The following is a 24,901-nucleotide window of genomic DNA, read 5'->3' as shown; positions in this document are numbered from 1 at the left end:
ACCCTTGTGATTACACTGGGCCCACCCAGCTAAGCCAGGACAATCTCCCTATTTAAAGGCCAGCTGATTAGCAACCTTAATTCCATCTGCAACCTTAATTCCCCTTTGCTGTAACATATGTAACGTAATTTGTTTCCAAGTTCCAAAGACTGGAATATGGACTCCTTCTGGGAGCCATTATTTTGCCTGCTATGCACGCGGTTCAGAGGAGTGGGGAACAAGTATGGGCTTGTGTAGCCCGGGAGGCTTCTCCCAGGAGGGACTGGCAGGACAGCCCATCTGGAGCTGAGTGGCTCTGAAGGGAAGAAGGCGAGATCAGACCATAAAAGTGATGGCGTCAGGTACCTCAGAAGCATTTTGTGCCTGACCGGGGATTTCTGACTTGCTTCTTAGAAGTAATGGGGAGCCACGGCAGGTTCTTGAGCAACGTTCAGATGGAAACACTGTACTTCTGCAGATGGGTCAAGGGTGGAGCAAAGTGGAGAGAGGTGGGAGGCAAAAGAGCCAACCTAGGTGAGGGGCCTGGGACTGGGGAGGGCCGGAAGGGTTGGAAGAGGGGACAAATAGAAGACACCAAGGTCAGAGGCTGTAATGGGACAATACAAGGGCTTAACGGTTAGTGTAGGTAGGAAGCTCACTTCTGTTCCTTCCTAGCAGCGTGCATGGGGCAATCTGAGCTTCACTTTTCTGGATCCAGTATCCTTTTGGGAACCGAGATGATGGGCATCAGAACCCCTCTGGGCAAGGGCTCCTGGCCATAATCCTGCTCGGTCTTTCTTCTTTCTTCCTTGCTGAATCACAGCCCTGTGCTCACCTGCTGCTTGGCATCTCCAGATGCATCTGACGTTGCCACTCTTTATACCAAGAGCGTCAGCGGGGTGGGATGGCAGGGGTGGAGGTGCCGGCAGGGGATGGGTCATAGAAGCTGCCCGGTTGACAGTGCTGCATCCCAGGACCCTGGGTACTCGTTACTGTCACTCTCTCCAGCTCTCTCCCTGGCCCTGGAAAGGGGTTCCAGGTCCTGGCGGGCAGACTTGACTGCCCACCTTTAAAGAGTTTAAAAACCACACAGGGAAGGCTGGTACCCAGGGCCATTTGCATGCCCGCTTCCTCTTTCATTATCTCAGCAGGCTCTTGACTTGGCTTCCTTCCAATGGCCAGTCCCCCAAGGAGCAGAAAATGTGATTCGATTACAGTAGCTTCTAGGGAGCCCTGAGCTTAGGGAGAGAGGGTCCTTCGCCTTCGTCTCAGTAGATCCAGAGAGGGAAGAGAGGTCCAGAGAGGTTGGTGAGCATCTGAGGGTCACACAGCTGGGAAGGGCAAGGGAAAGCCATCCCCGCCCCCCGAAGTCCATGCGACCCCCAGACTCTCCTCTCCCCGCGTCACTTTGCCTGGGAGATAGGAGTTCCTGAGGGTCAAACATCAGAGAGAAAGGAAGGACCCGGAACATTTCAGTCTTTTTCTTTTCTTTTTATTATTATTATTTTTTCCTTTTTAGGGATGCACCTGCAGCATATGGAAGTTCCCAGGCTAGGGGTTGAATTGGAGCTGCAGCTGCCAGCCTACACCACAGCACAGCAATTCAGGATCCGAGCCACATCTGTGACCTACACCACAGCTCACAGCAACACCAGATCTTTAACCCACTGAACGAGGCCAGGGATGGAACCTGCATCCTCATGAAAACCTCCTCTTCATTTTATTATTATTATTTTTTCTTTTCTGGCGCCATGTGGAAGTTCCCAGGCTATAGATCAGATCCAAGCTGCAGCTGCAACCTATGCCACAGCTGCAGCAACACCAAATCCTTAACCCACAGCATGGGACCAGGGGTAGAACCCATGCTGCCAGAGACAACACCAGATCCTTAACCGGCTGTGCCGGGAAGGCAATTCACTTTTTCATTTTAATTATCACTTTAAGCACCTATCTCCAGGAGTTCCTGCTGTGGCACAATGGGATCAGTGGCATCTTGGGAGTGCTAGGATGCAGGTTGGATCTCTGGCCCAGCAGAGTGGGTGAGGGATCTGGCATTGCCAAAGCTGCGGCTTGGGTTGCAATTGCGGCTCGGATCTGATCCCTGACCAGGGAACTCCATATGCCTTGGGGCAGCAAAAACTAAAAAATAAAATAAAATAAAATAAAATAAAATAAAATAAAATAAAATAAAATAAAATAAAATAAAATAATAACCTGCAAAAGAAAATTCAAAAACAAAACAAAACAAAAAGACCCTATCTCCAAATGCAATCACAATCTGAGATCCTGGGGTTTAGGAATTTTGCGGGAGTGCAATTCAGCCACAATCATTGTGCAGTGGAGCCAGAGCCAACTCTGTTTCCCAGGGACCAGGCAACCTTGGGGTTCTGTGGTATCCACGGGAAGGGGAAGGCACAGAAAACGCCTCCCCAAGGGTTTCCCGCCAATCTTAGTGTCGGGTCCAGCTGGATTTAATTCCATTTGTTTATTATTATAAGCATTTAAGTTTACTCTTTGAATAGATACCATGGGTATATGGAACAGAATTCACAAGGCCCAGGGGTATTCAGAGAAAAATACTTTTTCTTCCACCCTCCACCCCCTCGTGCCCCAGGCCACCCTGCTGCCCTCCCCAGAGACACCGCTTCCTGTGACCAGTTCCTCGGGGCTCCTTACAGAGTCTCTGCCTTAGATCAGAGCTTCTCAACTCAGGCTGCATGCTAGACCCTCCCAGGGTGTTTAAGGGTTCCTGGTGGCCAGAGCCTACCCCCTGTCAACAAGACTGGAGACGGGTCCTTTGAGGTGCTCCCCACTGATTCCTGTGTAGGCAGGGCTCTGCCTGCTCCCTGGCTGCACAGGCACCTGCATCTCGGTCTGGGGAGAAGAAGAAGGAGAGGAGGATGGCGGGGCCGCCTGGGTACCAGATCCTTGCATGCATGCTCTAGTTTCCTCTCTGCGAGACCTCTGCCAGGCAGTATCATGGTCACCCCTGTTTTACAGGTGAGGAAGGGGACCCCAGGAGGGGCCATACAACCTGCCTAGGTCCCCCAGCCAGGGATGGGAAAGCTGGATCCAGGCTCAGGAAGACGGCACTGATGGCACTGATGGCTTCCTTCCTGGGGCAGCGCTGATGGAAGGATAATAATAAAACTGCCTCTTGGATGTTGTGAAACTGAGCAGTGTTAATGGAGAGAAAAGGGTGCAGAATCAGCTAGGCAGGCTCTTACCCACACGCAACCTCATCAAAGTGCTAAGAGGGGACAGGGAGCATCATCGCCCAATTTGTCTTTCCTTTGATCAAGTTTTCCCTCTGCCTCCAGCTTTGTTTTGCTCCCCCTTCTCCTCCACTTGCTGAACGCTTTCTCTCTGCTTTTCCAGGCTTTTATATTGGGCAGTTTTGCCCCTCTTCCCACCGCCCCTTCCCCGTCCCCGGTTCCTCCCTCATCCTGCTTTTCTCCTCTGTCAGATCCTGTTCTTTAGCCTGCCATTCTATCCCTGTGGATTAGGGGTGGGGGCTCAGGGGCCGACCCACTGATTGGAGGAACCAAGGTCCCTGGAAAGACCAGTGAAGGAGCTCTCACAAGCTCTCAGCCCTGAACAGCAGGTAGAGAGGAGGCAAATGGTTGCTCTCAGCCCCCAGCCCTTAGCTGAGCACCATCTATCTCATCTATCATTTATCTACTCATCTACCTATCCATCCACCCACCCATCCATCCATTTATCCACACTTCCATGCCTCCATCCGCGCCTCCATCCATGCCTCCATCCGTGTCTCCATCCATGCCTCCATCCACTCACCCATCCACCCACCCATCCATCCATTTATCCATGCCTCCATCCATTCATCCACCCATCCATCCACCATCCATCCACCCACCCATCCCCCCACCCATATCCCACTCCCCCATCCCCCTATCCATCCATCCATGCCTCCATCCATCCATCCACCCATCCATCCCCCATCTACCCATCCACCCATCCATCCATCCACCCACCCACACCCATCCAACCTCCACCCACCCACCCATCCATCCTCACTTGCCCTGTATGCCAGGCCCTGGAGATACAGCCATGAACAAGAGAAACACAGCCCCTTTCCCCGTCCACCGGGGAGGCAGCCATTAAACAACTGCATTAAACAAAATGCTGTCAGAAGACACTCTGCTTGGAAAAGGCAGCCCTTTGGAGTAACGCTCATGGTCAAGAAGACAGACTTGGGAGTTCCTGCTGTGGCTCAGCAGGTTAAGATCTTGACGAGTATCCATGCGGATGTGGGTTCTATCCCTGGCCCTGCTCCGTGGGTTAAGGATCCAGTGTTGTGCTGTGGTGTATGTCGCAGATGTGGCTGGGATCCTGTGCAGCTGTGGCTGTGCCTGTGGTGTAGGCCAGCAGCTGCAGTTCCAATTCGACCCCTAGCCTGGGAACTTCCAGAGGTTGTGGGTGCGGCCATAAAAAGACAAAAAAAAAAAAAAGGAAGAAGAAACTCTATTTTAGCACAGTAAGATGCACATGAGGTCCTTGTTACCCATCTATATGGGAAAGGAATCTGAAAAGGAAAAGATATATGTATACGCATAACTGGTCTACTTTGCTGTGTGCCTGAAATTAGCGCAACTTTGTAAGGCAACTATATTCCAACAAGATTAAAACAAAACAAAACAAAACAAAAACACACGTGAGGGAGCAGCAAGTCTGGGCGTCTTTAGGGGAAGCCACAGTGGGAGCTCACCCTCTCCCCTCCTCCACCTGCAGGGCCTGAAATTTCCCAGCTCTCCCCTGCCCCACACAAGCAGCAGCAGAAGAAATGGAGGGACAGACAGAGCACCAAGGAGAGGCTCCAAGGGGGATGCTGGATGGTCCCTGCAGGAGGTGAGACCCGGGGTCTGGCTCTGAGACCCTGCATATGGGTGAGACTCTGCCCCTGGGGCCTGCAGGACGAGTGGACATTGGGATTCCGGCTGCAGTTAAATCATACGGTTTTGGCCTGAACCTTCCTCTCCTTGCACAGCGATGAAGATGCTCTGAGACCACATGGCTGCGCTCCTGGAGAGTCGGCCCCTGCCAGCAGCCGCCGATCACACGTCTGCTCCTTCCAGGCTCACGGAGGCCTGGGGCACGGGTGCTACCAATGTCCTCTAAGCAGATGAGGCCCAGGCACAGAGTGGCAAGTAATTTCCTCAAGTCACACAGCTGTGACAGAACTGAGTTAGGCGTTTTTGCTTCACTGTGTGAGCTTGCTCAGGGAGGGCCTTTGGACAGTGTCATCCAGGGGTGGCTAAATCGTACCCTCCCATGGGACTGCCCTGGGAACTGCCCATCCTACCAGCTCAGCCCTTAGAAAAAGGTGCCTGGGGCCACAGTGGACCACCAGGGAGAGTGATGGCTCTGAACACAGTCCCTAGGGGCGAGGGGACAGGCAGAGGCTGCTTTCTCTTTCAGGGGGAAAAGGTAATAGTGACTGAGAACTGAAACTGGGGGCCAGTCTCTGGGTTCAACGCTCAACTTTTTTTTTTTTTTAATGGCACACCCGTGGCATATGGGCAGTTCCAGGGCCAGGGATTGAATCTAAGCTGCAGCTGCGGCAACACCGGATCCTTTAACCCACTGCATCCGGCCAGGGATAAAACCCATGCCTCCGCAGGGACCTGAGACGCTGGAGTTGGATTCTTTTTTTTTTTTTTTTTTGTCTTTTTGCTATTTCTTTGGGCCGCTCCCGTGGCATATGGAGGTTCCCAGGCTAGGGGTCAAATCAGAGCTGTAGCCACCAGCCTACGCCAGAGCCACAGCAACGCGGGATCCGAGCCGAGTCTGCAACCTACACCGCAGCTCATGGCAACGCCAGATCGTTAACCCACTGAGCAGGGGCAGGGGCCGAACCCGCAACCCCATGGTTCCTAGTTGGATTCGTTAACCACTGCGCCACGACGGGAACTCCTGGAGTTGGATTCTTAACCCACGGCACCACAGTGGGAATGTCTCAACTTTGCCTTTTCATGAGCTGTGTGACTTTGGGCAAGTTGCTTGACCTCTCTGTGCATTATTTTTCTCATCTATAAAATTAGAACAGCGAAGTGCCTCCCTCAAGGCTGCTGTGAGAATAAAGGGATAAGGCAGGCCAGGGGCTTAGCCTTGTTGTTGTTCACGTTTTTGCCTGGGGGACGGTCGGCGGGTTCCTTGGTTTCTCCAAGTCCCAGTTTGGTCTCACAGATGATGGGAATAAACCCAGCACAGACCTCACATGTGAGATCAGCTCAGTGAGGCGGGGAGCCCCAAACAGCCCGACGGATGGATGCTGCGGGTTTTGCGAATGTTTGGGAGCCTGAGCCCACAGGATGCGTGGAATGGCTGGCCGAGGTGGCCGAGGGAGGGGACAGGCTTTCTCCCTCCGTGCAGCATTCTCTCCCCTGGCCTGGCTTGAGTGGCCAGGAGCCCAGGACCCATGGGCACTGAGAATGGTCCACCCTCTGTTGGGCCTCAGCTTTGCCTTAGACAGCAGAGCTAGGGGTGGGGGTAGGGGACTTTCTACTCCTTTTCTAATCATATTTTATTTATTTGTTTATATTTATATATGATTTTTGGTCAGGTTTCTTAAGGTGTAATCTACTACTGTAAAGTCTACAATTTTTAATGCACAGAAATTTTTTTTTCTAAGGCTGCGCCTGTGGCCTATGGAAGTTCCCAGGCTAGGGGTTGAATCAGGGCCACAGCTGCCAGCCTATGCCACAGCCACAGCAATGCCAGATCCAAGCCATGTCTGCAACCTACACTGCAGCTCATGGCAATGCCAGATCCTTAACCCACTGAGTGAGGCCAGGAATCGAATCTGTGTCCTCATGGATACTAGTCAGGTCCTTAACCAATTGAGCCATAACGGAAACTCCCAGTGCACAAAGTTTTGACAAACACACTCAATTGTGTAACTGCTGCAATTAAGACAGAGAACAGTTCTGTCACCCCTGAATTCTCTCTTCTCAGCCTCTAAGCATCTCCACGCGCTGCACTTAAGAGACAGAGGGAGGACAGGGTTGGTTTGTGAGTCTGAGCTGGGGACCAAGCCTGGCTGTGCCGTCTGCCCTGTGGGCTGAGAGTGCTGGGCGATGAGGAATTTGCAGGCCAAGGACAGGCTGTGCTGGGAGCAGGAAGCAAAGATTCCAGGCCTGGGGAGCAGCCTGAGGCTGGTTCCATCCTGGACAGCTGCCTCTCCCGCTGCTGCCGGGGGCGGATGGCAGGGCCGCAGCCTCCACAGGGACCATGGGCTGGGCTGGCCTCCATGCTTGCTGGCCCTGGTCTTGCTGGCTTCTTTTAGCACAGGCTTTGGGCATCTGGGGATACTGTGCTGAGCCAAGGGCAGCTTTGGGGTGCTGGGCAACCGTGCCAGCTCAGGAAGTCAGCGTCCGCCCCACATGGGGGTCCCAGGAGGTACCCAGGAACACCATTCATTTGGGAGGGAACAGGAGGTGGGGCCATCAGAGCGTGCTTGAGGGGCCCTGCCAGGCTGCCCTGGCCCCCTGCACGGGGCCTGACGGCCTGACCGCTGCCACTAGAATTGTATCTTTGTATCACATCCATCCACAGTAAAGGCATTTAACGAAATGGCCACACACGTGACATGCACGTGCTGAATTCTGGGGCCAGAGGTCCTTGGGTTCAAAGCCTCGCCTTACCGCTGCAGGCTCTGTGGCTTTGGGAAAATCATGCAACCTCTCTGGTTCTCAGTTTTCTCATTTATGAAACAAGGATACTGATAAGACCTATCTTTCAGTGTTGCGAGAGTTAGATGAGAAAACAGACAGAAAGCGTTTAGAACAGGGCCTCGTACATGGTCAGTGTCAGCGGCTATTATTGTCACCGTTACTATTATATTATGGGGGGAGAAACCCAGGTTCTGGTTCCAGCTCTGCCATTAAGTGGCTGAGTGACCCAAGGTGATTCATGGCCCCTCTCTGAGCCTTGGTTCCTAAGATATGATTATTAACGGCAACAATAGCAACAGGAATAGTGGTGTTTATAGACGCCTCTGCTCCAGCCTGGTGCCGCATACATTATATTCTTGGTCTTGGTTTTTTTTTTTTCTTTTATCTTTTTTAAAAAGTTAACGTGTATTTGATGGACAATGTTGTGCCCGTTTCTCCTGCTGTATCTTTGTCTTATTTGATACAACATGTCCGTATGGTAAGGTTTTAATACCCTTCCTCTTACAGGTGATGACACTGAGGCTGGGAGAGAATAAATAACCTACCCCCGGTCACCCATGTGTAAGTGGCAGAGACAAAAGTTGAGCCCAGATGGGCCTGCATCCAAGACTCAAGTGTTTAGCTGCTGTTTTCTACAGCTTCCACTTTTTTTTTTTATTATTTAAAATTTTATTATTATTTTATTTTTGGGCCATGCTCACAACATGCAGAAGTTCCAGGCCAGGGATCCAACCTAAGCCATAGCAGTGACAAGGACGGATCCTTAACCACTAGGCCACCAGGGAACTCCTCACTGCCTCCACTCTCAAGTGAAACCAGGGTGATGGGCTCTGTGGAGGGGAAACAGAGGGCCAGGCTGGCTGTGTCGTCTGCCCGAGGCCTGGGCGAAGGCAGTAACATAGCAGAGCCATGGTCTGGGGCCTCTCTGGCCCTTGGCCAACTGAAGGAGCCAAGGAGGCTGAGCCGGGGGCCTCCCCTGGCCTTGTTCCCCACCTTCCCCTCTTCGAGGAGCACAACTGGCCAGAGCATCAGCGCCAAGGCCTGTGTGTGCCTCCCCTCCCAGGGGGCCAGGCTTTTACGCAAGGAGGCTGGGCAGGGCAATGCTTAGCCCAAGGGAATGGCCCACTGGGGACCAGGTCCCTCCCCCTCTCAGACGCATCAAGGCAGCTCCCTATGACCTTCGAGATGAAGCGCAAACTCTTAGGATGAAGAGCAGAGGGAGAGGGGCAAGCAGATAAAGACCATGGGCGGGGGTGGGGGGAGCTGGCCAGGAGGCAATGACCCCTGTGCTTAGAGCCTTGGCCATGGAACTGGGAGGGGGCACAGGCCGGAGGACCAAGGGATGCAAATGGTGTGAGTCTCTGCTCTGGAGTCAGCTGATCTAGGTCTAAATATTGTTGATGCTGCTTGGCCATGGTCAAGTCCAGGGTGGTGTGAGGATTAGGAGAGGTGGTGCCCATGAAGGCCCCTGAGCCTGGCCCATAGGAGGGGCTTAGTCTGTTTGTGCCCTTCGCTCCCTTCTCCCAGACCATGCTTCGCATGCTAGGATGCAAAACATCTAGATCAGAATTTTGGTTCCACTGTATTATTTATGGGGTATTGGGCAAATCCCATGCTGTTTCTCTAGTGATTTTTTTAAAAAGTCAATGACTCTCTGATACCCATTGGTTATTACAAGCTATATCTTGATTTCAAAGAGGTCAAAATGTGAAAATATGGTGTATCTTAGAATTGCTAAACTTTCTGTCTTGAATTTTTCCATCCTGAGAGCTTGCTTTTCAGCCTTGTCCTTCATTGCCTTGTGGCCTCAAAATGGCTGCCAAGCAACATGTCCTCACACCATCATCCCCATAAGGATGGATGAAAAGGGCCACCTAACTCACCCTTGGGTGGGTAGCATGTGGAGAGGAGAAAAGATCTTTTCTAGAAGTTGCTTAGCAGACATGTTCTTATGTACTATTCAGCCAAAGTGGGTCACATAGCTATTGCTCCTGCAAAGCAAGCTGAAAAAGGATCTGGAAAAGAGGAATGGGGTAGATGTAAGTGGCTTAGAACAATCATTTTCAGCCCCTGTATTGCCCATGGCGATGCTCCACCCTGAATGGGAGTTTCGTTAGCAAGGCCAAAGTGAATTGGCAAATCTCAGACTGAACCTCAGATGAGACCTTATGAAGTCAGCTGACACCACTGCCCACTGAGCCTTTTCATTTCTTTACTTTTCCAGCATCCTCAATAAATGGTCACCCAGCCTCAACTCAAAGCCCTTTAACAGGGGACTCAGGTTCACACGCCAGCTTTTAACCTTGCTCATTGCTGAGTTGTTGCAACGCTCTTGCTTAAACTGGGCCAAACTCTTATTCGTTCTGACTTTGCCCCTTGGAGGCCCCCAAGTCCAGTCAGTTTCCTCTTCCCTGGAGTGCCTGGCAGGTTGCTTTTTTTGGGGCCGCACCCACTGCACGTGGCATGTTCCCAGGCCAGGGATTGAATCTGAGCCGCAGTTAGGACCTAAGCTACAGCTGCAGCAACTCTGGATCCTTTAACCCACTGTGCTGGGCCAAGGATTGAATCCACGCCTCCACAGCAAACCAAGCTGCAACAGTCAGATTCTCAACCCACTGTGCTGCAGCAAGAACTCCATCTTGAAGATTCTGAAGACAGAGCTCACCTGTTCCCACTGCCACCTCAGGTCCCCATGCAACTGCAGCATCTCCGACCCTATTCATTTATTTTCCGGTCCTTCCTGATCTTCTTCTTCTTCTTTTTTTTTTATGTCTTTTTAGGGCCACACCTGTGGCACATGGAAGTTCCCAGGCTAGGGGTCAAATCGGAGCTACAGCTGCTGACCTCACAGCCACCGCAACACGAGGTCCAAGCCAAGTCTTTGACCTACACCGCAGCTCACAGCAATGCTGGATCCTTAACCCACTGATCAAGGCCAGGGATCGAACCCACATCCTCATGGATACTACTCTGGATTTTTACTGCTGAGCCACAATGGGAATGCCCCTGATATTATTCTTAAAGGCTTCCATCTTTTGTCATGGGGCTTTCGATTAAACAAATCATTTCAGCCACTCTTTCCTGAGAGTTTGCTTTTGCCAGGCATTGTCCTCGATCCTAAGGAGACAGAGGTGACCAAGATGGATCTTCCTCTGATTCCACAGAGAAACCACTTGTATGCGTACCCTCCTCCAGGAAGCACTCCCTGATTTCTGGATGGGTGTGGGGTGGGGGCTCCTCTGGGCTCACATGGCCTCCAGGCTACTCTGCCGTGACACTTAGCACACAGCTGACCTCCCTATATCTCCTGCCCTGGACCATAGCCCTGAGAGGACAGGGACTATGCATTGGTCCCTGGGGCTCTGCCCAGCTTGGCTCTGGCATGTGATAGTTGCTTGATGCATGGCTGTTCCCTCCACAAAGGAACAGTTACAAAGGTGGTTCTCAGAAGACCCAGAAGGGAGGGAACTTCTTTGTCACTTCTGGAGGTGAGGACAATGCTCATGACATTAGCTCCTGCTTGGGGCAGCCTCCACGCTCTCTGGCTTCCCATCTCCTCCTCACTTCTCATCTGGAGCTGCAGGGCCAGGCATCTGGCATGCCTCTGGTCCCCAGAGCATCACGGCAGAGGACAAACGGCTGACTTTGCACAGACTTGGAATCCTGACTCAGCCGCGAATTGGCTGGGTGTCCTTGGGCAAGTGACTTAACCTCTCTGAACCTGAGCTTCCTTATCTATAAAATGAAAACAACTTTCTTTCCCTGGGATATTGTGAGAGGTCAAGGAGTTAATCTGCCAAGCACCTGGCACACAGTAGGGGCGCCACGCATTTTCGTTCTCGAATTCCGCTGAATGGGGCTCTGCCTGCCTTTCACCTCTGCTTTGGGGCTGTAGGATGATGGTAGAGGAGGGGCGTGGGGGTGGGGCTTGTCAAGCAACTTGGATACCCAGTGGCTTTGAAGAAAGCTGAGCTTGGCATTCCCATGCGGCGAGTCCCAGGGGACAGGGAGAAATCTGGGAAGTGACCGGCATGGACAACCACCCCACACCACAGGCTTGAGTTCCCAGGCCAGTCCGCCCAGCGCGGATGGATCCGCCTCTCAAACCACACGCGTGACCGCAGACGAAGCTGACGTTCAGAGAGGTCAAGTGACTTGTCCAAGGTCATATAGCAGCTGGTCCCAGACCTCCAGGTTCATGGCCCAGTTTTTTTTTTTTTTTCTTCCTCCTTCCTGCCCAAGAATATCTCCTTAATGGTCCCTCCTTGAGGATGACTAGGACGTGAGCTGCTTCTTTATGCCCCAGGGACACAGAGCTGCCACTTGCAGCCAACTCCCTCAGCTGCACTGGAGAAAGCCCGCGGAGGGTAGGAGACCTTTGGGGGTGTCCTTTATCCCCAACTGTGCTATGTCCCTCCCTCCACGCCTTTTTTTTTTTTTGTCTTTTTACCTTTCCTAGGGCAGCTCCCAAGGCATATGGAGGTTCCCAGGTTAGCGGTCTAATCAGAGCTGTAGCCACCGGTCTACACCAGAGCCACCGTGACGAGGGATCTGAGCCGTATCTGTGACTTACACCACAGCTCGCGGCAACACTGGATCCTTAACCCACTAAGCAAGGCCAGGGATCGAACTCTCAACCTCATGGTTCCTAGTCGGATTCGTTAACCACTGAGCCACGATGGGAACTCCCTCCCTCCACGCCTTTGCACTTGCAGTTTCCCCTGGGCTGCCAGGCAGGCTGGTGGCTCCCGCACAGTGTCCCAGGCGCTCCCGAGCTCAGCTGCTGAGCTGCCACATGAGAAGCCCGTTACTCATCTGCTGCCCCTTCCCAGACTGCAAGCTCCTTAAAGGTAAGCACTTCAGTGTCATTGACACTATCTTGAGCATGGCCACCCCGTGCTGGTCTCCGTGTTCCTTGTGATGAAGCAATGCAGTGACTGTGCCCGTGGAACATCAGAGGAAGAGAACTGCGACTTGGGTAACCTGCCCAGGGTCACCCAGCTAGTTGGGCTGAGGATGAAAACTTAGCCCAGCGCCTGGGGCTCTGGGCTAAGCACCCACGGCTAGCACTTCCGGTGTTCTGATTATTTGCCAGCCACGATTCTCAACAATATATCCCAGCTTGTTTCCTCAGCACAGTGACCCGATGAGGTGGGCATTGCCACGGCCCCCCTCTCCCAGATGAGAAGACTGAGGCAGAGGAAGATCCCACTTCACATAGATAATAAGCAACAGAGGTAGGATTTAAACCCAGCGGGGTTGGCACCCCAGACCACGTTCTTATCCAGGATGCATGCCTAGAGCATCTCTCCGTGATGCTGAGGCTGACTGTGGACCACAGGTAGGGCAGGGAGGAGAGGAGGATGTCTGTCTCAGGGGTCACAACAGGCGAGGCGGTGGGAAGGACAGGGCAGGTGTGATTCCTGAGCCAGGACAGAGCCCCCGCCACAGGGCACGGCAACATCCTTCCTCCGTTTGGCCCTGCCTGGGCTCCTGAAAGTAAAGGTACAGGGTGAGAGGGAAGCAGAAAAATCCTCCCTCCTACCCAGCACAGGTCTAGCTCTAGACTCGTCTTCTCCTTGGGGTTTTTGAGAACCGGAGTGATGGAGGATGTGGCAAAAGATGGGACCACTCTGCCTGCTTCCCTGACTCATCCTCCTCCTGACTTCTGGCCACCTCTGTCCAGCTGTGTCCGGGGAGTGAACAGGAAGTCACAGGCTTGGGAATCAGGACCCGGGTCTCCATCGGCTTGCCCCCTCCCCGGCTGGGGCAAGAGAGTGAATGGTTAGAAAGGTGGGTTCTGGAATCTGACCTGCTTTCAATGCCAGCTCTGCCCCTTGGGCAGGCAGACCTCCTGGGGAGGAGGACCCAGGCAGGGAAGAATTGGAGCAGCCTGGGTAATAGCAGAGGGAAGGGTGGGAGGCTGATGAGTCTGGGCAGGTGGTGCTAGGGCTCATACCAGCGCTACAGCTGCCAGCCTACACCACAGCCACAGCAACAGAGGATTCTTAACCCACTGAGCAAGGTCAGGGATCAAAGCCATGTCCTAGTTGGATTTGTTACTGCTGAGCCACAATGGGAACTCCCTGTTGTGTGACTTTGAATGAATGTCCCCCCTCCTCTATCAAAGGAGGCAGCCGGGCGAGTTGCTCCTAAGTTCCCATCTAGTTCCTGTGGTTGGAATGCTGAGCCTGGGCATGGGGTCGGCTGAACCACCAGTTACCTGGGGAGGGACCTCACGGGCATGGAAGGACCCTGGTCCCGAAATCATTCCCAAGGCCAGCACCACAGGACAGGTGACACCTCTGTCCATGCTAGGGTGGTCCGGACCCCACCTTGACCTCCTTCATTCCCAACCACACTTTGGCCTCGGTGGTCCTGCATCCATCCTGCCAGCCCCAGGACTCTTCCTGGGGGAGGAAACAGTCTTTGCTGAGTCTCTGTTGTGTGCATGGGCTGGGGGCCTGGGCGTCTGGCAGGCAGAGGAACTCAAGAGAAGGGGGTAAAAGCGCTCTGCTGAAGACAGGTGCATCTGCTGTTAGCACAGGGCTGGGGAGGGGCGTGGAGGGAGAGGGGAGGGGAGAGAGGTAAGCAGGAGGGGAGGGAGTGCTGGGCAGCTGGGGGACATTTTTAAAAAACTTTATGAAAATATTTATTTGACCCAAATTACTCCTCTCTTTTCCCCTTCAGAAATAATGTCAGTAATTTTGTGGACATACTTAATTGAAAATAAAAAGCCTTGTGTGTACCGCAAAGAGAAAGACAACTAATCAAGATGTATTCATTAGCAATGGAGTGGTTAAGTACTTATTATATAGGATGGTTCCAAACCCTTGAAAATATATAAGAGGCTTGACAATGGAGCCTGATTCTGTAGACAAGTGGAAAGAAGCAGTGTGTTTAGCTTTTCTGTCTTTTTTTTTTTTTTTTTGGCCATGCTCGGCATGTGGAAGTTCCTGGGCCAGGGATTGAATCTGAGCCACGGCAGCCACCTGAAGCACAGCAGTGACCATGCCAGGTCTTTAACCCACTGTGCCACCAGGGAACTCCAACCTTTCTAGCTTATTAACACATAAGCCCCCGTAAACCACTGTGAAATCCCAGGGCACTATACCCTCTCCTCCGCCTCCTTAGATGTCAAACTTCCCAATAGATCTCACTTTATTACTATTATTATTATTCGAGCAAGAATTGTTTCTTTGACTACCTACTGTGCATTCCATAGGTATCCCCAAAAGATGCATTTTAAATTTTGCGTTATTTCATGCTTTATTATGGAAATCACCAAACAGTGTAATAAGCTCCCATGGACCCATCATCCAGCTCTGCCCGTCTGGTTTCATGTCTCCTCCACACACACCCCCCACAAGAGTCTTTTTTTTTTTTCTTTTTAGGGTCGCACCCACGGCATAGGGAAGTTCCCAGGCTAGGGGTCCAATCGGAGCTGTATCTGCCATCTTATACCACAGCCAGAGCAACTGGGGATCCGAGTCATGTCTTGGAATTTCTCTCACCCACTGAGGGAAGCCAGGGATCGAACTTGAGTCCACATCAATACGCGTTGGGTTCATTACCGCGGGGCCATGTCGGGAACTCCCAGGAAGGCATTTGAGCGTGGAGAGGCGTCTTCCTGGAACCGTCGGTGTGAGTGGATGGAGGCAGGCCTGGAAGAAACAGCCAAGTTTCAGGCGTAGCTTGATGCCGTCCTGATCACCAGGCACCAGTGAGCAGGGTCCCCCATCGGGGACTTGCTGAAATATTGGGGAGCCGTGACACTCCCTCTAGGTGTAGAATTAAGAGGAGAGGGAGGAGGTGAGGTTATTGTGTCAAGGCTGTTGTGTGACATTTAGCTGGTGACCTCTAGCGTCCTCAAGGAGCTGAAGGCCCTTAACCACGGCCCAGCATGTCCCTTCACTGGACAGAGGAGGAAACAGAGGCCCAGGAAGGAAATAGCCTTTCTTTTTTTTTGTCTTTTTAGGGCCGTACCTGTGGCATACAGAGTTTCCCAGGCTAGGGGTCAAATCAGAGCTGCAGCTGCTGGCCTACACCACAGCCACAGCCACACCAGATCCAATCCGTGTCTGCGACCTACACCACAGCTCATGGCAGTGCCAGATCCTTAACCCACTCAGCGAGGCCAGGGATTGAACCTGCGTCCTCATGGATGCTAGTGAGATTTGTTTCTGCTGAGCCACAACGAGAACTCCTACCAAATTTTTAAACTGATTTTTAAGTGTTCTAAGTTCACAAATTTAAATAGCAGCCGGCTGCCACATCAGATTGTCCTCTTTGATGATACGCAGTTCACATCTTTCTCTATCAACACCAAGAACCAAATAAACAAAAAGCATAAATGAAAGACAAATGAGGGGAGAAACGTCAAATACATGAAAAGTAATTTGGAGGGGCACAATCTTGCTGGAGGCTGCGCATCAAATGGAGAACCTGGGGCCTGGCTCTTTCCTGCTGGGTGTCCACACAGCGTTTTTAGAGCCCCTGCTGTGTGCATAGTGCTGTCAGGGGCCCTGTCGGTCTCAGGGATTTGCTGAACTCTACACAGAGGCAGAGACATCGGCCCCCTGAGAAGGGTGGGGGAGGGCTTCTTGATGCAGCATCCCCAGCTGCTGGTCCATGTGGGAGGGGTCGGGGGACTTCGAGACCCCCTCCTTCCCCGCCTCCAACCCCAGGAGCCCCGCGGTCCAGCAGAGGGAGATTCTGAGATTCTCAGGGAGGGTTTTCCCTGGAGCCTCACGTCCTGGTCCAACAAGCCCCGCCCCGGCTCTTGCAGACACATCCTGTGCTGCCTGCTCCTTATACCCTCCTTCCCTCTGCTCGCCTCTCCTTTTTATCAACCCACAAGCATCTCCCCATCCCTCCTCTCCTCACTTCCCTCCTCCTTTGCTCATAAATTCTCTCCCCTGGGTTTTTTTTTTTTTTTTTTTTTTTGCCATGGGGTTGAATAAACAGGAAGGGAGAGAGGGAATCAATCAGAGCCGAATCTCCGGCCAGGCTCTGGGAAGGTTTCCGACTCTGGAGACCGTCACAAAGAAGCAGCCTCTGCTTGGGAACCGCAGCTTGCGGCTGGGGGGCCTGGCGGGCTGCGGGGAGGGGAGCAGGCTGGGGAGCAAACGGGGACAGTGCCCTTTGGGGTCAGCATCAGGCTGGGGGTCAACCCCACGACCCTCAGCATAAGGCGAGGAGAGGGCCCTTCTGCTGTGTGACTCTGAGCAAATTACATCTCATCTCTGAACCTCAGTCTCTCTGTGAAAAGGAGGGGCTGAGATAATTAGGTGACTGGGAGGGGTCCTTCCAGCGCTGATGCTGTAAAGATCTGAGCCTCCATCTTTCATACGGCGTGGGGTGGGGGGCTCTGGAACACTGGGCCCCGCTGGACTGCCCCGTCGTGGAGATCATGTAGACCCGCAGCTCCCCCCCCACCCCACCCCACGAGGCTTCCCTCAGAGCCCCCAGCTGTTCTGGGGCATCCTCAGAAGAGGGGTGGGGGGGGAGAGGGGGTAAGGCAGAGGCAGCCCCAGCTGGAGACCCTCAGCTCAGAGCTGGCTCTGGCTGAACCCTCTACCCACGGCCTTCTCGGACCCTCCGGATGGGTGGGGACACTGAGACCGAGGCTGGGAACAGAAGTTGGGGCTTCTGGTTGGCACAGGACCTGATGACGTCACCCCTCCTTCGAGATGGGCCGGGGGCTTCAGGAAAATAGCCACAAACATGTGGAAGGTGGAGGGCGAGGAAGGTGAGGGCACAGGAAGGAAGGGAAAGGAGGCAGCGAGCCTTGAGAGGGGCCAGATCCCCGGGGCGTGACGTGCCTGGTGGGTGTGCGCATGCGCGCCCGCGAGCGTCAGTATCTTCGCATCAGAATCTTCGCATCAGACGGTGTGTACCCAGGCGCTCTGCCTCCGTCCGTCGTTTCATCTGTGTGTCCCTGCGGGAGACGTGGGAGGCTCTGTGTATGGCTGTTCGGGGGGCAGATGGATGCCTTGAGGGCGCATCTCCCAAGGTCTTTGCCACAGCCTCAGAGCTCTCTGAGCGCAGGGACAGAGCAGTGGCCTGGACGTTAGGAGACCCACGTTGCACCGGGGAACTGTCACAGTCTGCCTGGGCGGCCTTGGGCAAGACCCCTGCCTGTCTCTGGCTTGAGAAGCCTCAGTGGCAAAGAACAGCGGCAAAATTTTTTAGCCACTTACTGTGTGGCAGGCCCTGTTCTGAGCCCGTTGCGAGCCAGAGTCGTCTGGAAGTTTCTATCATCATGGGGTTGAATCAGAGCTGCAGCTGCTGGCCTGCGCCACAGCAATGCAGGATCTGAGCCCCATCTGCAACCTACACCGCAGCTCCCGGCCACACCAGATCCCTGACCCTCTGAGCGAGGCCAGGGATTGAACCTGCGTCCTCATGGATACTAGTTGGGTTCTTAATCCATTGAACCACAACAGGAACTCCCCATGTTACCGATGGGAAAACCGACACACTTAGGAAGTGGAGGGACGGAGATTCCAGCCCAGGCAGCTTGGCTCAGAGGGGAGCTCTTAAGCCTCATGTGCCCAGTGGTCCTGCCTGAGGTGGGGGTGAGGGTAGGAGGGTCTGACCACTTGGGCATGTGATTCAGACTCTAAGAGTTTCCAGCGCAGCCCCGTAGCCCCCACCCTCCCCTCGATGAGAATTTTGGCTCCCCTTGGCCAGGGTGGCTGCCTGGGGAGTGACTCCTCTTCCTCGGGTGTTGGGCAGGTCTGGGTTGGTCTCTAAGGGTTCTCGGCGTTCCAGGATGCTAAGACTTGGTGTTTGAAACGTACCGTCCAGAGCAATAAATGTCACAGGAGGAAGGATGTGACCAGGCTGCAGAGGGAAGGGACCAAGACATTCCAAGACCTTCCAGAGCCTCCCCCCACCCCCGGCCTTGAGACCAGATTCACCCCCAGCCATCGGATTATGTCGTCCTCTGATCCCAGAGGCCAGCAGCTGCTCACACAGCTCTGCTCAGTGGTAGAGTCTCTCCTCCCCACAAAGCTGCAGGGGTCGTGATGATGCAAAGCAATGTCAGCGTTGCTTTTCAAGCTGGGGGACATGTTTTCTTTCTGTCCTCCTCCCCTCTGTCCCTGGACAGCCTGATTCAGCCAAAGGAGTGTGGGGGTCGGGGGCAGCTGGGGCCGGCAGGGAGAAGGCCAGTTCGGTGACATTAACAGGGAGACAGGATTGCCTGGCGTTTCCATTTCTAGACACCGGCGTGGTCGTAAAACGGAGCAAATCCAGACCTCATGCCGGTCGCTGGCGGCCCCAGGCCCGCCTGCTGTGTGAGGCCAGGGGTGCAGACCGAGGGGAGGGGGTTGGCCACTTCCCTGAAGTGAGTTGTCAGGCTGCTGAGCCCTGGGAGCCAGCATAGCTCCCGGAAGGGCTTGCTGGGTGCAGGCGGCCTTGCAGAAAGGGGCTGTGGGCCACTGCGTCTAGATAGAGAAAAGACAGACATGGTTCCACCCTGGAGGAATCAGAGTCTGGAGGCGGTGACAGCAATCAGCAGAGGACTGAATCAAGGAGGCCAGGGCAGCGGGAGCCCAGGGGAAGGCAGAGCCCAGGAGAGGCTGAGGGAGGGTTGGGGGAGCCCCCTCCTCCCATATGGCAACTGGAGGGAGCATCTTTTTTTTTTTTTTCTGCCTTTTAAAGGGCCAAACCCGAGGCATATGGAAGTTGCCAGGCTAGGGGTTGAATCAGAGCTATAGCTGTCGGCCTACACCACAGCCACAGCCAATGCGGGATCCAAGCCACGTCTTCGACCTACACCGGGCTCACAGCAATGCAGGATCCCTGACCCTCTGAGCGAGGCCGGGGATCGAACCTGTGTCCTCATGGATACTAGTCGGATTTGTTTCTGCTGCGCCACAACGGGGACTCCCGAGGGAGTGTCTCAAAGCAGAAATCAGACTGTGCCAGAGTTGCCATTGTGGCTCCGTGGAAACAAACCTGACTGGTATCCGTGAGGATGTGGGTTTGACCCCTGGCCTTGCTCAGTGGGTTAAGGATCCAGCGTTGCTGTAAGCTGTGGTGTAGGTCATAGATGCAGCTCGGATTGGGTGTTGCTGTGGCTGTGGTATAGGCTGGCAGCTGCAGCTCTGATTCTACCCCGATCCTGGGAACTTCCAGGTGCCATGGGCACGGCCCTAAAAAGTAAGCAAACAAAAAAACAAATTAGACTATGCCACTTCTTGGCTTAAATTTTCTCACTGGCACCCCTTAAGATGGAACCCAAGCTCCTTGTCCTGCCCTAAGCCTGCTTCTGCCTTCTCTCTGCCCCCAAAACATGCTGAACTGTTTTCCGTCTCAGGTTGGTCCATTACCTGGAAATCTTCCCACCCTGGGCTGTGTCCTCATCCAGGGCTCTGCTCAAATGTCACCTCCTCAGAAAGGTCTTCCTTGATGACTTGAGCCAAAGAGGTCACACTGATATTCTCTATGTCAGCACCCCATCATTAATGTATAAAACTCATCACAATTTATAAGCCGTTCAATCATCTATTTAATTACTTTTGTCTCTCTCTTCCCTGTTCTGTCACCTAAAACAGAACAAGGGCCCTGTGAGTGCTTGGTAAATATTTGTTGACAATCAGCAACCATTTATTGAAAGATTGTACAAAGGAGGGATAATGGCTTTCCTGGCTTGGGAAGCCTGAGTAGGAACTGGGTTGGTGAAGAAAACACCTGTTTAGCTGTAATAACAGAGGGCTCAACAACCAGTAGCTTAACTCACAGGACATCTATTACTTACTTAGAGAGATGTCTGGATGGAAGTTATCCTGACATTGATTCTGCCGTTCAATACGTCATCCAGCACCCTAGTTCTTTCCTTCTGTCTTAGTCATTTGGGCTGCGATCAAAGTCCTGTAGACTGAGGGCCCTATAAACAGTCCAGAGGCTGGAAGTCCAAGATTGGGGTGCCAGCATGGTCAGGTTCTGAGTGGCCACCTGCTGACCTCTCCTTATATCCTCACAAGGCAGAAAGAGGGCAAGAGATCTCCTGGGTCCCTTCTGTAAGGGCACTAATCGAATTCATGGGGCTCCACCCTCATGACCTAATTACCTCCCAAAGTCCTCACCTCCTATTACCAACCCATGGGGGTTTAGAATGTCAGTATCTGAAATTTATTGGGATATAAGCATTCAGTGCCTTGCATCATCTTCCACTCTAGTACCCTCAGCATGTTGGTACTTGTCCTTAGGCTTGACCCCTCATGATCACAAGATGACTGCTATAGCTCCAGGCATCACATCTTCATTCTTCAATGCCATAAATAGGAACAGAGGGAAAGGAGAAAAGGAGCCTTCTCTTCACATGGCTTTCTCCTCCATCAGAGGGGAAGTCTTTACCTTGAAGCATCCTGTCACTCACCACATCCTCCAGAAACTCCTCTTTATATTATTATGACTCCGAACAGGACCACATGCCCACTCAAGAGCAGTGAGTGGCAAAGGACAGAGACTTCCATGATAGCCTCAAACCAACCGAGATTCATCTCCCAATCATCTCCCGGGGTGTGTGCAATTCAACTGGAGAAGGTTCTGTTAGTGGGGAAGAGGGCCGACAATGGCCGTGCCTGCTTCCTTGTCTCTTGGGAGCCTCTAAACACCTCGTGGGGAAGCAGGGTTACCTGTCCTAGTCCTTAGGTTTTTTATTCTGTTGGTCATTTGGGAAAGCAGGGCTTAGAAATGTGGTCAACATCACACACAAAACTAGAAGGAAATGGAAATTAGCCTCCATCTCCCATCCCAGAACCTGCACATCCAGGGGGCCTGTCCTGTCCCTCTTCGTGCTGTTGCTTGTTTAACTGGCGTCCTTCCCAGTAGACAGCAAGCTTCTCGGGTGCTAGGATCTTGGGTCTCCCCATCGCTCCATTTCAAGCACCTAGAACAGAGCCCATTGGATGGATAGACGAGTGAGTCTTCTGTGTACAGAATAGAGGTCACTCTTGCCCTTGACTTAACCATCCTGGCAGCAAGAACTTAACGCGGAGTCTTTATGCATTTCGCTGGTGCAGGTTTCTGGCACTGATGACGAATTTTACTTGTGTAAATCTGCCCCGTGTAAGAGGAGAGTAAGTGAAAACGGAAGGCACTGTTAGTCCTCCCGGGAGGGTAGACGTTCCTAAGAGAAGGCTCAGTGCTCAGAGCTGTTCCAAAGTGAAACTGGCTGCCTTGCAACGTGGTCACCTCTGCTTTCGGAGATGATAAGCAGCTCTTGGGTGGCACATCATGCTGGATGAGTTAGAATCAAGGACCAGGCTTCTTTTTTTTTTGTCTTTTTGCTATTTCTTTGGGCCGCTTCTGCGGCATATGGAAGTTCCCAGGCCAGGGGTCTAATCGGAGCTGTAGCTGCCAGCCTATGCCAGAGCCACAGCAACGCGGGATCCGATCCGCGTCTGCAACCTACACCACAGCTCACGGCAACGATGGATTGTCAACCCACTGAGCAAGGGCAGGGACCGAATCCGCAACCTCATGGTTCCTAGTCGGATTCGTTAACCACTGCGCCACGACGGGAACTCCAAGGACCAGGCTTCTAAGACAGGCTGGCTTAAGAGCATGGCTTAACAACAGCCACAGAATTCTTGTGACAGTCCTGCGTTGATGTTACCACAGGGGAAACTGAAACACAGAAAAGCGAAGTAAGTTGCCCCATAGCACACAGCAAATCTGTGGTAGGGACAGGATGCAGGGATTTAGGATCAGGAGGCAGGGATTCGAGCCCCGTCTCCTAACCACCAAACCGGCTGTCTCCTTAGAGACCTAAGGCTTTGTGACTCTAGGGATTTTGACTCCAGCACCTTAAGGGTGTATTTCTCCAAGATTCGGCAACTTGGAACCAACTCTGGGATTCTCAAGAATCTCTATTCTCCACAATTCTGAGTGCCTACAATGGTGCCCTGTTTTTCTGAGAGCCAGCATGCCACCACTCACACTCTGTCTTTAGGCTTGATTTAATTAAAATGAGTGGCTTGTTTTGATTTCTTTGTATGAAAAAAAAAAAAAAACAACAAAAAACAAGCAGCTGCTAGCCCGTCCTCCTGCCTGCAGGTCCAACCATCCATCTTGGAACTGCTCTCAGCGATTGGCCTTGTGTAACCATAACACAGAGGAGCGGCCAGTGTCCCGGGATTCCTAGGATCCCACTGGACTCCAGCCAGTGCCACCCCAGGTGGGGGTTCCAGGTTGGGGGGGCCTCCCTCGTGGTCAGCCAGCTGGGCGGGGACTGATGTGGGGGTGGTGCTCTTGGGGGAAGCAAGGGAGTAGGAGGGGAAAACCTGGAATAGCAGGTGGAGGATGGAGACGGTGGGCGTGCTGGCAGGCAGCAGCCTCTTTCCTGGGGCTGTTCCCGCAGACCCCACAGGAGGCCCCAAGACAGGAAGCAGTGGCAGGTTCCTGGTGAGAAGCCCCCTTCGCATGCCTCCTAGGCAGCAGATACAGGAGAACAGTCTGATCAGGAACCTTCCACCCGCCAGCACAGGGCCAGGTCCTCTGCATCTATCCATGATTTCCTGTTTCCAGGGCAGCTCGTGGGCTTGGTCCCTCCCATCCGCCTTCATAGGGCAGCGCTGTCTGGTTCCCACAGCATCAGTCTCTTCCCTGCGGCGGGATGGTTCCCGGGAGCAGATCCAGGAGAGCTCATCTCTCCCAGGGAGAGACAGGGAGACAGAGATTGCCGGCCCTGGTGCTCCTCCAGAGACTGCCCAGTTTGTCCTCTTTCTTCCTAGAGAAAAGGCTCCCCATTTCCTTACGTCATTTTCCCTCTTCAGCCCGTGCCAGTCTGGCTAATGTGTTTTGGTCATTGGTGATTTCCTGCCGAATGCTGGTGGCACCTGTTGGGACAGTGTCCCATGGTAATTTCCTCTCTCTCCTCAAACATTCCCCTCAAACACCCACGCGCCTACTTTCTTCCTTCTGCTCCTTCTCTGTCTCCCTCTCTGGGCCTCCTCCTCCTGGCCCACCTCTAAGAGTTGGTGTTTCAGGGGTACCAGCCTAGGCTCCCTTCTCCTCTCCCCTCCCCCCCACCTCCACACGTTCTTCCTTGGTGATGTCATGTATCCCTTGCGTTCAGTCCCGTCTCTAAGCTGATGCTCCCACGTGCCCAGCCCCAGCCCAGCTCTCCTGGGTTCCAGGCATGTCTGTGAAGCCACTGCTTGACATCCCCCCTTGACTGTTTTGCAAGCATCTCAGAGTTGCTGTCGTGGCTCAGCGGTTAGTGAACCCGATTAGCATCCATGAGGACGTGGGTTCGATCCCTGGCTCGCTCAGTAGGTTAAGGACCTAGCATTGCTGTGAGCTGTGGTGTAGGTCACAGACGTGGCTCAGATCCAGCGCTGCTGTGGCTCTGGCATAAGCTGGTGGCTACAGCTTCGATTGGACCCCTAGCCTGGGAACCTCCATATGCCGCAGGTGCGGCCCTTAAAAAAAAAAAGTGTTGCAAGCATCTCTGGCTCACTTCATTTCTCACTCTCCTTGAGGCATCCATTTCACAATATGAATGCACATGTGCACGAACCAGTCCATAGCCTTGGCAGCCACAGGCCTCTCATTCTTACAGACTCTTTTCCTTCCTTCCTTTCTCTTTTTAGGTTAATTCATTTTTGTGCAAACCCCAGGATACAGTTTTAATCATATTTTCTTCTTTTTTTCTTTTTCTTTTTTGTCTTTTTAGGGTCACACTTGAGGCATATGGATGGTCCCAGGCTAGGGGTCTAATCAGAGCTGTAGCCACTGGCCCACACCACAGCCACAGCAATGCCAGATCCGAATCGAAACTGTGACCTATACCACAGCTCACAGCAACACTGGATCTTTAACCCACTGAACAAGGCCAGGGATCGAACCTGCATCCTCATGGATGCTAGTCAGATTTGTTTCCACCAAACCATGGTGGGAACTCCGTTACAGACTCTTTTTCAAGTGTTGAGACTGAAAGTTTCATTAAAGCATTACTGAACTCTGGGAGTTCCCTTGTGGCACAGTGGGTTAAGGATCTGGTGTTGTTACTGCCACAGCTCGAGTCACTGCTGTGATGTGGGTTCAATCCTCGCCTGGGAACTTCCACATGCTGCAGACTCGGCCAAAAAAAAAGGCATTACTGAACTCAGAGCAATGTGGAACTATTATACTCTTATATTAGTGTTTTTTTCCGTTAATGAATATTTGAAGTTATTATCCATAAAATCCTCTAAAATCACAAAGCTTTT

The sequence above is a fragment of the Phacochoerus africanus genome, chromosome 7, assembly GCF_016906955.1.
Source record: "Phacochoerus africanus isolate WHEZ1 chromosome 7, ROS_Pafr_v1, whole genome shotgun sequence".
NCBI lineage: Eukaryota > Metazoa > Chordata > Mammalia > Artiodactyla > Suidae > Phacochoerus > Phacochoerus africanus.
The sequence above is the reverse complement of the archived record's forward strand: the minus strand, read 5'-3'. Positions refer to the sequence as shown.